Here is a 14,762-nt window from a genome sequence, read left to right on the forward strand (position 1 = left end):
TTATTTCAACTTCAGTGAACTGACAGCCACTTAAGAATGTGCTCATCAAGGTGTCTGGGCTCCATGGACTATTTCCTCCCCAAATTCTATCCCTGTTTCACTCGAGGTCCAAGTGGAGTATTAGAATCACAGTTCAAAGCAAACAACATTGACGACGGGAGAGAGAACCATGTTGAAGATCCAGAAAAAGATACTGTGAAATTCTCTTCTGCATTGGGTGTGATTTTTTCTTTTTTAAAGAAGATGTTGGGGGTAGGAGTTTATTAATTAATTAATTTATTTTTGCTGTGTTGGGTCTTGGTTTCTGTGCGAGGGCTTTCTCTAGTTGTGGCAAGCGGGGGCCACTCTTCATCGCGGTGCGCGGGCCTCTCACTATCGCGGCCTCTCTTGTTGCGGAGCACAGGCTCCAGACGCGCAGGCTCAGTGTGTGGCACACAGGCCTAGTTGCTCCGCGGCATGTGGGATTCTCCCAGACCAGGGCTCGAACCCGTGTCCCCTGCATTAGCAGGCAGATTCTCAACCGCTGCGCCACCAAGGAAGCCCTGGGTATGATTTTTAATGAAAGTGATCAGGCATTGAGAGACCTGCGGTATCAGAAACATGCCTTCAATATGCTTCTGAGTCAGGGCTTGGCTGCCACAGGGATGTAGCCAATACGGGGAGGGCAGCACATGTCCAGACAAGTCTGACTCAGTGGATTTGCCAGTGGCTGCTGTTGCTATTTGCTTCTGCAATGAAGGCTGTGTGCCTGGCTCTGGCCTGTTCACAGCCTCCTAGACCACATGCCTGCCTGGCTTCTTCAGGACATCATGCTCGTGCACAGTGATTTGAAAGGAGAACTAGATGAATGTGTCCAAAACTACCTCCTTGGAAAAATTGAAGTAATAAAAAATACAAAGCGTGGGAGATTGATTTGAGGCAGAATCATCAGAGCGGCTGTGGCGTGGCCGGCTCCTCGCTGGCCGTCATCCAGGAGGACTAGTGGACGGTAGTATGCCTGGTGACCAGCACCACCAGTGCTGACCCTCGCCTATAGCTCCTCCCGCGTTGTGAGGGGGATTCAACTGGGGGCTGCATTTCAGATGGGGTCGTGCTCCCTTTTCCAAGCTCAGAGGCCTGGAGGGAGCTGCAACACCAATAAAGTCACCTACCATTGCTGGAGGGTCGTTTGCCATGAAGAGAATCTATTTCATTGAACTTGGACAGTGTGACAGTGGCATGGATATCTGGGGAGGAGAAAATTTCGAAATATCATTTCGGATTTGGATGGGTGGAGGTAAGCTCTTCATCATCCCTCGCTCTAGCGTTGGACACATTTTTGGAAAAAGGCGACCGTATGGTTCTCCTGAAGGCGAGGATATCATGACATGCGTGATGAGACTGGTTCATGTTTAATTGGATGAATATCAGCAGGAGTATTTTTCCATAAGACCTGGGCTGGGGTCCAAAAGCTTTGGAAATATCAATAAGCATGTTGAATGGAGGAAGAAGTTGGCTTGGAAATCATTTCAATGATATTTGGATAACATTTGCCAGGAGAGGCAGATACCCGAGCCCAATGCCAAACCCTAGCAATCCATTTTTATCAAAAGAAGGTCAACATGCCCCAAGTCCTTCAATGGGAAAGGCTCTGTCGCCTCCAGATCAGTAAGTGTCTGGTGGCCCAGGCTGCCCAAGGCAGATGAGAGGCCTAGGGGTGCTTAAGGGATGTGGCTACAGTGACCCTATTCAGCTCTGAATTTATAATGAAGAGCGTGAATTGATTTTAAATAATCTCCCTTTGCCTGGATATGTCGGAAACTCATTCAAGTGCTCATGAAGTGTCATGGGTCAGGGGCAGCCCAGCAATAGAATTTTGGGAAGAATAATTGGCTGTACCAGGTGCCAGGTGGACAGTGCCTAAGAGTGGTCGATCTACTGAGTCACAAAGGCTGTGTTGCTATGGCAACCTGTGACGGCATTTGGAGAGTTAAGACGGACTCGTGGCTGGAACGGTGATTCATCACACTTGTCCTCCTAATGGAGATGCCTGAGAAGATTAGCAAAGGTGAGACAGCAGATATACTGGAGATTGGAGCACCAAGCGACCATCAGAAGGTGAAGAAGTATGTTTCACCAAGACATTAAGGTCACTTCTGAGCTGCCGTTAAGGAATTTTTTGCTCATGACAGAAAACAAGAATTCAGTTTTAACTCTATTAAAGAGTCAAGTTTGCAGAGAAGGGCAAAACCCAGGAAACTGACATGCCTATTCAAATCTATTTACACTTCTTTTTAACCCATTTTAATAATGGAATGGCATTTATCTGATCAGAAACTTGTTATGATTTCCTTTTTTAGAAGACTTCATAGGAGATTGTTAATTTTTTCCACTTCTATTACCATGTTCTAAATAGATAATGTTAAACAGATTGCATCCACATTACTTTCAACTCCAGAAGGCATCGTTTATAAGATTATATTTAAGAGGCAGTTAACTATTATAAAGTATTTTGATGAAATATGGTACTATTTACATTTAAAGGATCCTTTTTATTATTAAAAAATAATAATAATATGGAGCTGGGGTGAAACTTCCTGCACTATACTAAGTCCTCCAAAACTTGAGACCCCGTTGTGGCCCCGCAAGAAAGATTCACGCAGCCTAAGCTTCATCAGCCCAACAGCCACAGAGAACTCACTCCTCACGGGGGCAGCCTGGTTCTCCTTCAGGCGGCTCTGATGGCTGGAAAATTCTTCCTTATTTCAAAGACCAAATCTTCTCCATTGGTTCAGCCTTGCCCTCTGCACAGAGTAAACATTCCAGTTCTTTTAACAGCCACACCCATGAGCTGGTTTCAGGGACTTCTGTTTCCTTCCCTTTTATCTTCCTTTTCTTAAATATGTAATGCAGGCACATGGGAGGAGAAAGTGTAAAAGTGAGATGAAGGGCAAATCAAACCTTATCTGCCATACCTCCAGGCTCTGGAATCCTCCCCCCAGAGATAATCACGTTACCACTTCCTATCTTTTCAAGAGAAATTATGCATTTGCAAAGTATACACATTCTTTTAGACAAAAATATTACATACACTATTCTGCACCTTGCTTTTCTTAAACCTAGTAATAAATTTTGGAGATGATTCCACGTCAGTATTTAAAGCCGTACCTGATTCTTTTAAAAGCAACGTAGGCAGTTTCATAAAAACCATATTTCATTAAGCTAGTCCCCTGCTGATGGACATGTGGTAGTTTCCAATCTTTTGCTACTACAAACAAAACAATCATGAATATCCTTGCATTGCATATACCTCTTTGTACAGGTATCTGTGTCATAGATTTAGAGCAATGCAATTGCTAGATTGAAAGATACGTGCATTAAAATTTTTAATACACATTGCCAGATTGCCATCCAATGTAGTGGTACCAGTTTGCTCTCCACCAGTAAAGTATGAGGGTTCCTGCTCTCTCTCATGCTTAGGAGATGAACTAGTTTGTAATGCCCTCCTGGAATTGCTTTGCCCTGAACTGAACCCATTGTTTCTGTGTGACCAGTGACCTTAGTGAATGTAAAACATCCTTTCTCTCATTCCAGTTACTCTACTTCTTTAAAAACAAACAGAGCCTCAACACTGAAGCTGCCATTGTGACCAGGGCCACATCACTGACATTTAGTCATTAGGCTCTGTTCCACAGTGTGCCTGCTGAACCAGGTTTCTCCCTTTTTGTGCCTGGGCTTTGGGATTTTTGTATGCAAGTTGCAGAAGTTTCCATTTATCTGTGTATTCGTTTCCTTTTGCTGCTGTAACAAGTTACACAAATTGGACGTCTTAAAGCAACACACAATTTATTATCTTCCAGCTCTATTGTTCTGAAGTCCAAAATGAGTCTCAATGGGCTAAAATCAAGATATCAGGTCTGCGTTCCTTCTGGATGCTCTAGGGGAGAATCCACTTACCATTTCCAGCTTCCAGAGACTGCCTGCATCCCTGAGCTCCTTCTTCCACCTCAAAGCCAGCGGTACAGCATCTTCAGTCTCTCTCTGGCTCTGACCCCTGCTTCGATCGTCACATCTCCTTCCTTGACTGCCCTGATTCCTGTCTTGCTTCTTTTAAGGACCCTGTGATTACATTAAGCTCACTTAGGTAATCCAGGATAATATTCCTGTCTTAAGATCCCTAACTCAATTATATCTGCCAAGTCCATTTTGCCACTTAAGGTAACATAACCTATTCACAGGCTCTGGGGATTATCTTTAGGGAGCCATTATTCTGCAGACCCCAATCTGCATTAAATATCATCTTGTTAAGGCTAATTTCTTCAAAGGCTGCTTGGACATAAATGTGCTTTCAGGGAGGGTCTGGGTATATTCGCTTCTACAAGGATTTTTTTTTTTTTTTTGAGTATAATTGCTTTACAATGTTGTGTTAGTTTCTGCTGTACAACGAAGTGAATTAGCTATATGTGTACATATGTCCCCTCCCTCTTGGACCTCCCCCCACCCCCATCCCACCCATCTAGGTCATCACAGAGAACTGAGCTGAGCTCCCTCCGCTATACAGCAGGTTCCCACTAACTATCTATTTTACACTAAGTACCAGCCAGAACATAATGTTGAGCCGGACATCCTTGGGGCTAGAGTGAAGAATTACAAAACAACTAACAGGTGGATCTGCGCTTTACAGTTTATAAAGAGCATTTACATCCATTACGCATTTCCCGTTTCCCACTGTCAGGTGAAGAATCGGCCTGGAGCCTCACAGCAGGTACAGGTCAGCGCGATTCTTCAGGCTCCAAAGCTGTGGCTCTTTCCACGGCACCAGCTGCACCAAAGTTGTGCTACCAGCCCGCACAGAGTCTCCAATAAAAGCCCTTGAGAATCCTTTTCCTCTGTGGGTTTCCAGAGCCGCCCGTTCCCATAAGCTACCCATTTGGGTTGGAGTCAAAGTTCCTTTTTTACCAGTTTCCAGAGCTTGTTCTCACACCTTAGCCACCCAGAACTCACGACAGCCTCGTCAGCTGAGCAGGGCGGACCTGGGGCCGGCTCGCCACATCCTCGATGACACCAGGGAGATGGAGACCCAAGAGGATGGGGACTACGGCCAAGGGTCACAGGAGACGCAAACCCACAGGGCTCCTCTCACTGAGCCATACTGTCTCTTCCAGAGACGCTGCCCTGAAAAGCTAGCAATTCCAAAACCCCCGAATGGTCTGACCTTCACTCCAGAGGACATTACGTGTTTCTTAGAAATTGGAGGCTGAGTAGGGAACTAACATACATGGAGTACTTACTGCGTGCCAGCGCTTTCCAGAGACAGCTCATTTAATCCTTCTAACAGTTTGGGTGTTATTATCACCATTTGTTTTGTGTGTGTGGTACGCGGGCCTCTCACTGTTGTGGCCTCTCCCGTTGCGGAGCACAGGCTCCGGACGCGCAGGCTCAGCGGCCATGGCTCACGGGCCCAGCCGCTCCGCGGCATGTGGGATCCTCCCGGACCGGGGCACGAACCCGCGTCCCCTGCATCGGCAGGCACACTCTCAACCACTGCGCCACCAGGGAAGCCCTATTATCACCATTTTAATGATGGCGGCTCTGAGAGGTTAACGGTCACAAAGATGGCAATGAATGGATTCCATACCAGGTCATTGTGATTCCAGAGCCCATGACTTCTCCTCCCGCCCACGCTGGAGGATGAGCTGAGGAGGACACCAGGTTAAAAAAAAATCTAGCACCTGCTTGGTGAGAGTAAAGAGCCCTCGAACGCCCTGGGTAGGCTTGCAGCTGGCTGGATGGAAGTGAGTGCAGCTGGCGGGAGAGGCTGGGAGGGAAGGTGCAGGCCAGCTGTGCCCTGGCTGGTGTCCAGTGACCTGCAGCCCTGGGAGCGGGTGCCGGAACCCTCCCTGGCCAAGAGAGAGAGGAGGTCCAGGGAGTACGGTCAGGGGTGGGGGGGAAATGTCAGAGCCAACTGCCAGGTAACGTCACCAAACAAACACTAGCTAGAGAGCTAGAGGCTTGTCCAGAAGTGTTCTCAGGGCTTGCTTTGGTTTTACCATTTGTCTGAGTTGGGCTTCATTTCCATATTTCCTTCAGCTTAGACCCCATCTGCTGCTCTGTGTGCCTGAGCCCACCGCTAGAGACACAGGCATGCAATTATCCAGCTCCTACGCATTTTTCCCGTTCTCTTTCTCTTTGAGTTTAATTTCCATCAGAGGCTCTGCCTGGAACTTGCTTAAAAACCTGCAATTATGAGGAGGCAGCTAATGAGACCAGGAGCAAACTTCTGCACCGTGCAGCTACTTTTTTAATGAGATAAACAGGGAAAAGGTCAAACAGAGGGATTTCTACGTTGCTCCCATGACTGAAAGGGTCCCCAGCATTGCAAATAAACGTGCTGCAATTAGCACGTGTCAGGGGCCAGGGGGTGGGTTTCGTCCCTGGGGTCCTCGGGCTTCTTGACCTTGCCTGAGATGTGTGACTGGATCTTGCCTGGATGAAGATCCACTGTCCAGTGCTCCCAGGTCCAGAGACCCTTTTGGTCACGGTCAACAGAGATGCGCCCTGGAAAGGCCACTGAGTGTGGTGGCAGAGCTCTGACCTCAGCTACTGCACGGCTGCCTTTCCAAGAGCGGTTTGTTTTCCTCCCCAAGCACATTATGGGGTAATGAATGGGTCTGTGGAAATTGCACACAGCGTGTGTCATAATGAATATTTTGACTTGGAATACAGCATTCTCAGCAACTCCCAGTGTCTGCGGAAACTCAAGAGGCGGCAGAAAACTCTATCGTGAAAGCGCCACTCACGCAGCATAGCTAATAATGGGAATTCAGGAGCATTTATTTAGTGCCTGCTGTGTACCTGTCTCTGGGCTGAGCACTTGGGGTACAGAAATGAGTAAGATGCAGCCTCTGTCCTTCTTTGGATCTAATGGAGAGAATCGGAGAGTTAAAATGATGCTGTACCCAGTGAAGTCCCCCTCCCCCCACCTCCCTGCACCCAACTCCTCAGGTCTAGATTCACCCAACGAAAAGGAAGGGTTGGCTCAAGCCTTAAGCTTTTTCTTGAACCAACACCTATTTGAGGTCCGTTCTTCCTCCCCAAGGGGAGAACATTCTCCTTGCCCTCTTCCCTCCCGTCTGCCCATGGCTAGAGCCCAGGGCAGGGGTCAGAGGTCCCACCCCAGCCCCTTCCAGGGCACACTTGGGAATGGCTCAGTGCCATGGTCCTCGAGCCTGGTCACACACTGGAGCTGCGTGGGTTGCTCAGTGACAGTGCAGATGTCGGGCCCTTCGACAGAGGTTCTGATGTGTGGCTTTGGGACTGGTCCCCGGAGCCGTGTTTGGAACGATGGCTCCAGGTGATTCTGGTGCCTGGTCAGGCTTGGGAACCGCTAACCTAGGACCAAAGTACCGTTTTGTCACTCCAGCTGCTGGCAGGAGGCTCCTCCCTTCTCTGGAACACATTTCTCTCCTCCATAAAGATGCTTGATGACCTCTGAGGCCCACCCTGCCTCTGACCACCTGTGTGTCCGCAGGCGGGCTAGCCGGGTGCTGCCCACGACGCTGCCCTTTCCTTCACACCCCTGCATCTCAGGGGAGAAGAGAGCCAGCGAACCTGGACCTGATGTGGGTCTCAGCCCCTCCACCTGCTTCCTGGGGACCCAAGCCGGGTCCCCTCCCCTCTCTGGGCCTCAGTTGTGGTGGGTAAATCTCTGAGGAATTTCAGCAGATAACCACCCCTCTCTGTTTCTTTGCCTCGGGGAATTTTTCAGCGCAGAAATCAAAGCACCTTGAAGGCAAAGCCAAGAGCCCTGGGTGGAAGCTACCTTCGAGGCAGTGAGAGCCAGCGCGCGGCAGCTGTGGCGTGGGCTCTGGGGATGGACCCTGCCCTGAACCACTGCGTAGCCCGCTGGGGGCGCCGGAGCTGCATGAGGGGCGGGAGGGAGGGTCTGCCCTGCGTCCAGCCTGCCTCCAGGAGAGTCTGGACAGGAGCTCACGCCGCCCCTAACTGCCAACCCATCCTTCCTCCAGCTCTTGCCAGTTTCTGTGGGAGCCGGGCTCTCCAGACCAGGGGAACCCACGAGGTGCCCCTCCTTGCGCCACATTTCTGAAATGTCATGAAGAACCCAGGGGTAAGACAGGAATAAAGACACAGACCTAGTAGAGAATGGACTTGAGGATATGGGGAGGGGGAAGGGTAAACTGTGATAAAGCAAGAGAGAGGCATGGACATATTTTCACTACCAAACGTAAGGTAGATAGCTAGTGGGAAGCAGCCGCATAGCACAGGGAGATCAGCTCGGTGCTTTGTGACCACCTAGAGGGGTGGAATAGGGAGGGTGGGAGTGGGGGAGATGCAAGAGGGAAGAGATATGGGAACATATGTATATGTATAACTGATTCACTTTGTTATAAAGCAGAAACTAACACACCACTGTAAAGCAATTATACTCCAATAAAGATGTAAAAAATAAATAAATAAATAAAGGAGGAGAGAGGTTAAACCAGCCCATCAGGAAACTTCAAGATAGACCCTCCCCATGCCCTTGTTTGCCACCCCCCACCATTTACATCCAGCTCCGCGAGCTCTCAGTACCCGCTTCCTCCATCCTCCCTGTGCTCCAGGCTCCCTTCTCAGCTTCCTGTGGGTGAGGGGATAATCTCAGAGTTAACCTGAGGGGATAATCTCAGGGTTAATCAAAACGAGGCTGTCAAAAGCTGCTTTCACATCAAGGTGCGAATGACAAAATCACGCACTAAACTAGGGATTCTCTGCGTTCCACAGACCGAATTTAGTCCATGAATTTGGTGGAAAATGTGGTCCTCGTTTTCACTAAAAAATTTAGCATTAACTTCAATTATGAATGAGGAGTAGAACATCGGGGTGTTAGCCTATAACTCCGTCACCAGTGGAGATCACAGGTAACTTCACATCACTTTACAGTTGACACAGGTACTCAAAATCTTATTTAGCCTCAGCTTTTGAAATGATGGTAAATTCTGAGATTGTCACTATTCCTTGTTATTTAATGTGTTGATAACAAAGCACATCTATCACTATACTGCAAACATATGTAAAAAATATTTTGGCAACTACATTTTTAATACGATTGTTTTCTTTCAAAATCTTATGTATTCATTCTTTTAAAAAATGTTATTTAGAGGAGCCCATAGGGTTCACGGGCTGCCAGCGAGTCCATGGCACATAAAAGTTTAAAGACTCCACCTCTAAATTTATCTTAAGATGAATGTCATCCTATTAGGAAAATTTTGAGCAGTATGGAAAAGTGAAGAATTTTTGATAATGGTGAGAGAAGATAATTTTGAGAATTTGTCAAGATTTCTGGGAGCTAGAAGAGATCTCAGAGATATATCGCTTTATTTGTTAAATCAACCTTATTCAGCTTTAATTTACATACAGTAAAATGCACCCATTGTTTTACGTGTGCTAATTGTTTAAAAATCGTGGCTGAAAACAAATAACATAAGCGTTACCATCTTAACCACATTAAGTGCACAGTTCAGCCGTGTTAATTATATTCACGTTGTTATGTAAAATGCACCCATTAGAAGTGTGCAGTTTGACTAGCTCTGACAATGTACTCGAGTAACCAGTCATCACTACAATTAAAGACACAGTATTTCTATCACTCCCAAAACATTCCTTTGTGTCTCTTTATGATGTCCACTACCCCAAACCCAAGTAACCATTGATCTACTTTTTGTCACTCTAGACTAGTTTTGTCTTTTTTTTAGAATATAATTGCTTTACAATGTTGTGTTAGTTTCTGCTGTACAACAAAGTGAATCAGATATATGTGTACATATGTCCCCTCCCTCTTGGACCCCCCTCCACCCCCATCCCACCCATCTAGGTTATCACAGAGCACTGAGCTGAGCTCCCTCCGCTATACAGCAGGTTCCCACTAGCTATCTATTTTTCACATGGTAGTGTATATATGTCAAACCTAATCTCCCAATTCATCCCACCCTCCACTCCCCCCCCACACCCTGTGTCCACATGTCCGTTTTCTACGTCTGTGTCTCTATTCCTGCCCTGCAAATAGGTTCATCTGTACCATTTTTCTAGATTCCTCATATATGTGTTAATATATGATACTTGCTTTTCTCTTTCTGACTTACTTCACTCTGTATGACAGACTCTAGGTCCATCCACATCTCGACAAATGACCCAGTTTTGTTCCTTTTTATGGATGAGTAATATTCCATTTTATATATATATATATATATATATACACACACACACACACACACACACACACACACACACACACACACATTTATATATATACATATATATACCACATCTTCTTTATCCATTCATCTGTCGATGGACTTTTAGTTTGTTTCCATGTCCTGGCTACTGGCTATTGTAAATAGTGCTGCAATGAATACTGGGGTATATGTGACTTTTTGAATTATGGTTTTCTCAGGGTATATGCCCAGTAGTGGGATTGCTGGGTCGTATGGTAGTTCTATTTTTAGTTTTTTAAGGAACCTCCATACTGTTCTCCATAGTGGCTGTATCAATTTACATTCCCACCAACAGTGCAAGAGGGTTCCCTTTTCCCCACACCCTCTCCAGCATTTATTGTTTGTAGAATTTTTTGATGATGGCCATTCTGACTGGTGAGAGGTGATACCTCACTGTAGTTTTGATTTGCATTTCTCTAATGATTAGTGATGTTGAGCATCTTTCATGTGTATGTTGGCCATCTGTATGTCTTCTTTGGAGAAATGTCTATTTAGGCCTTCTGCCCATTTTTGGATTGGGTTGTTTGTTTTTTAATATTGAGCTGCATTAGCTGTTTGTATATTTTGGAGATTAATCCTTTGTCCATTGCTTTGTTTTCAAATATTTTTTCCCATTCTAAGGGTCAGCTTTTCATCTTGTTAATGGTTTCCTTTGATGTGCAAAAGCTTTTAAGCTTAAAAAAAGTTTAAACCTAAGCTTTTAAACTTAATTAGGTCCCATTTGCTTATTTTTGTTTTTATTTTCATTACTCTAGAAGGTTGGTCAAAAAAGATCTTGCTGTGATTTATGTCAAAGAGTGTTTTTCCTATGTTTTCCTCTAAGAGTTTTATAGTGTTCGGTCTTACATTTAGGTCTTTAATCCATTTTGAGTTTACTTTTGTGTATGATATTAAGTAGTGTTGTAATTTCATTCTTTTACATGTAGCTGTCCAGTTTTCTCAGCACCACTTATTGAAGAGGCTGTCTTTTCTCCATTGTATATTCTTGCCTCCTTTATCATAGATTAGGTGACCATCAGTGCGTGGGTTTATCTCTGGGCTTTCTATCCTCTACCTTGGATCTATGTTTCTGTTTTTGTGCCAGTGCCATACTGTCTTGATTACTGTAGCTTTGTAGCATAGTCTGAAGTCAGGGAGCCTGATTCCTCTAGCTTAGTTTTGTCTGTTTTTAATAAATCATTTCACATACATGGGGTCCTACAGAATATACCCCAATCGTTTTTCCACCTGTTGATGGATGTGTGGGTTGTGTTGAGTTTTGGATTATCACAAATAAAGTTACTAAAAACATTGCTATACAAGTCTTTCTGCAGACACGTGTTTTCATTTCTCCTAGGAAAAAACCTAGGCATGGAATTGCTGGGTTATATAATAAGTGTATGTTTACCTTTATAAAAAACTGCCAAACTGTTTTCCATCATTTTGCATTCCCACCAATGATGTATGGGAGTCCCAATTGTTTTACATTCTTCACAATACTTGGTATTCTCAGTCTTTAATTCCAGCCATTCCCTGTGTGCTGGCATCTCATCATGGTTTTAATTTGCACTGTCCTGATGGCTAATAATGTTGAACATCTTTTTCTGTGTGGGGCTCATGAGCGAATGTTCTTTGGAGGAGTCTGCCTAAATCTTTTGCCTCTTTTTATTGGGTTGTCTTCTTAGTTTGGATACAATTCTTTTTTTTTTTTTTTTTTTTTTTTTTTGTGGTATGTGGGCCTCTCACTGTTGTGGCCTCTCCCATTGCGGAGCACAGGCTCTGGATGCGCAGGCTCAGCGGCCATGGCTCACAGGCCTAGCCGCTCCGCGGCATGTGGGACCTTCCCAGACCGGGGCACGAACCCGTGTCCCCTGCATCGGCAGGCGGACTCTCAACCACTGCACCACCAGGGAAGCCCCATAACTTTATTTTTAAAGATGAAAAATTTAGAACTGAAAGAGTAAAAAGCCTTGTACAGGGTCAAACCAAATAAGTTAGAGGCCAGGATGAAATGTGACTCTTGTAAATATTCATTTTTATTCATTTTTTTCATTTCCATGGGCATTATCAGCACTGCCCACAGTGGCATTCATAGACCATTGTGAGAAAAAGGCACCATCTGCTAAATATTCATTTTTAACTCTTGTTGGAAGTCAGCAAAGAGGGACACAGTAAATCGCCGTGGGGATATTGATGCTGGGAAACAATGCTTCCCTGGACACTGCTTCCCAGCCTTACTATGGGGTCCCTGCAGAAGTGAGAGGCAGTGGGAGTGAGAGATTTGGAGCTGGCTCTTCATGGAGCAGCCGTGTGACCTCACATGAGCTGCTCCGTCCCTATTGGTTGAATCCACACAGTCTGGATTCTCTAGAGGAACAGAACCACGCACATGTCTTTGTATGTGTATAAGGGAGCATCATAAGGAACTGGCTCATGCAATCTTGGAGGCTGAAAAGCCCCCACGATGTGCTGTCTGCAAGTAGGAAGGACGGTGGTGTAATTCAGTCCAGAGTCCTGAGAACCAGGGGAACTGAGGGCAGGACAAGGTTGATGTCTCAGCTCAAGCAATCAGGCAGGAAGGGGCAAGTTCCTCCTTCCTCCTTTTTGATCTGTTCAGGCCCGCAGCGAATTGGATGATGCTGCCCACATTGGGGAGGGTAAACCAATTCACTGAGCCCACCTATTCAAATGTTAATTTCATCCAGAAACACTCTCACAGACACACCCAGAAATAATGTTTAGGGCTTCCCTGGTGGCGCAGTGGTTGAGAGTCCGCCTGCCTTTGCAGGGGACACGGGTTCGTGCCCCGGACCGGGAAGATCCCACATGCCGCGGAGTGGCTGGGCCCGTGAGCCGTGGCCGCTGAGCCTGCGCGTCCGGAGCCTGTGCTCCACAACGGGAGAGGCCACAACAGTGAGAGGCCCGCGTACCGCAAAAAAAAAAAAAAAACAAATATGTTTAGCCAAATATCTGGCATCCCGTGATCCAGTCAAATATCTGGCACATGAAATTAACCATCGCAGTTCCTCAGCTGTCAGATGCGGGTAAGAATAATACGAGCCTCACAGGAGTACTGGGGGATTGAATGAGGTGATGCTTTGGAAGTATTTAGTGGGGCATCTGGAACACAGTGGGCGCTCAGGAGACTGACTCTTCATACCCTTAGGCTGCATGAGGGTCTTTTCTCCTGGGGCTGACCCTGGAGATGTCCCCTGGTAGCAAAGGGAGCCCCTGTTGGCCTGGGCATCCCATTCCCAGGTACAGCCTCCGCTTTCTTCCCTGTTCTCCTGGGGGCTGGGCTGTGACCCACACGCAACTCCCCTGAGGACACTCCAGCCCTCCTCCATGCAGCTCAGCCCGATCCGAGCAGTGGCCTGGACCCCACTCAAGAGGATGTCTCCAGAGCCCACCCCAGCCACACGCAGGGCAGTGATGCGTCCTGCATCCTGGTCATTCTCGAGGCCTCAGTAGGCCCAGTGAGGTGGGGACAGGGACTGTGGGTCCTGAGGGGGTGGTGGGGAGGCCAAGCGCCACACAGCACCTGCTGCATCATGTCTGGGTCTTCCTGCTAAAATCCCTGGACTGAGTGTCCAGCTTGAGACTGCCGTGCAAATCTGCTCAGAAATAGATAAAGCTGCAGTGTTGTGGGCACGGGGGGCGTGGGGTAAGATAAAGGGGCCCTGGCCTAGCCCCCTCACCCACGATGTCTCCCTCACGCCTGCCTTTCCTAGGAATTCCTCCCAGGTGAGTCCAAGATCCCCTTTCACAGGGACAGGATGCTATCTGGGAAGATAAGTCCAATATTAGCCTCCAGTGTTGACTGAACTGTTAATCCTGTGTCAGGTACCATTCTAAGCACTTAGAACACGATGACTCCACAGGACTGCAAGGCAGGTATTACTGTTATCACTAGTTTACGTATGAAGAAACAGAGGCACAGAGAGGTTAAGTCATCTGTTCTAGGTCACACAGTAAATTAGTGCAAAGCTGGCATTTCATCACATGGGCTCTGGCTCTTAGACATTGCTTGAATGAAGATATTAATTTTACAAGTTAATTCTTTGGTTAGATAGGAGGTTCCATTCTAAAGAAGAAGCAGCTGGGGCACAGTGGACCCCAGGACAAAGGTAATGTTGGAACTTTGAGAGTTTCTAAATGTGAGTTTCTGTGCTGCTTGCCTAAGATCATAGGACACTTGAGGTCTAATGTCTGATGTTGGGAAGTAATTTCTTCCTCCATGCCTCAGTTTCCCCAATTGTAAAAACAGAGGTTTTGCTGAATCATCCCTACGTTTTGGAGACATCTTCATGGATTTAGTGAAAACAAGAGTTTAACATCAGCCACCTGGTTCGAACCTCCATGCCCCACTTACTAGCTGTGTGATCCGGGGCTGGATATTTAACCTCTCTGAGCTCAGTCTCTGCAGCTGCTAAATGAGAGTGCCACCTCTGGAACTCTTCAATGAGGAACTGTGGCTGAGTCCATTCGGGCTGCTATAACAAAAATACCATAGACTGGATGGCTTACAAATGA

The 14,762-nt window shown here is 46.5% G+C and overlaps 1 non-coding gene and 1 pseudogene across 1 annotated transcript; one reads left to right on the top strand and one right to left on the bottom strand.

Moving 5' to 3' along the window:
- Nucleotides 1–548: 548 nt before the first annotated feature.
- LOC132439694 (polypeptide N-acetylgalactosaminyltransferase 11 pseudogene) lies at nt 549–1,998 on the top strand (annotated as a pseudogene).
- Nucleotides 1,999–12,272: 10,274 nt separating this feature from the next.
- On the bottom strand, nt 12,273–12,353 carry LOC132440116 (small nucleolar RNA SNORD35). Its single transcript, XR_009522521.1, has one exon. It is a non-coding gene; the product is annotated as a small nucleolar RNA SNORD35 (small nucleolar RNA).
- Between the last annotated feature and the right edge of the window lie 2,409 nt (nt 12,354–14,762).

Source organism: Delphinus delphis, chromosome 16 (genome assembly GCF_949987515.2).
Source record: "Delphinus delphis chromosome 16, mDelDel1.2, whole genome shotgun sequence".
Taxonomy (NCBI): Eukaryota; Metazoa; Chordata; class Mammalia; order Artiodactyla; family Delphinidae; genus Delphinus; species Delphinus delphis.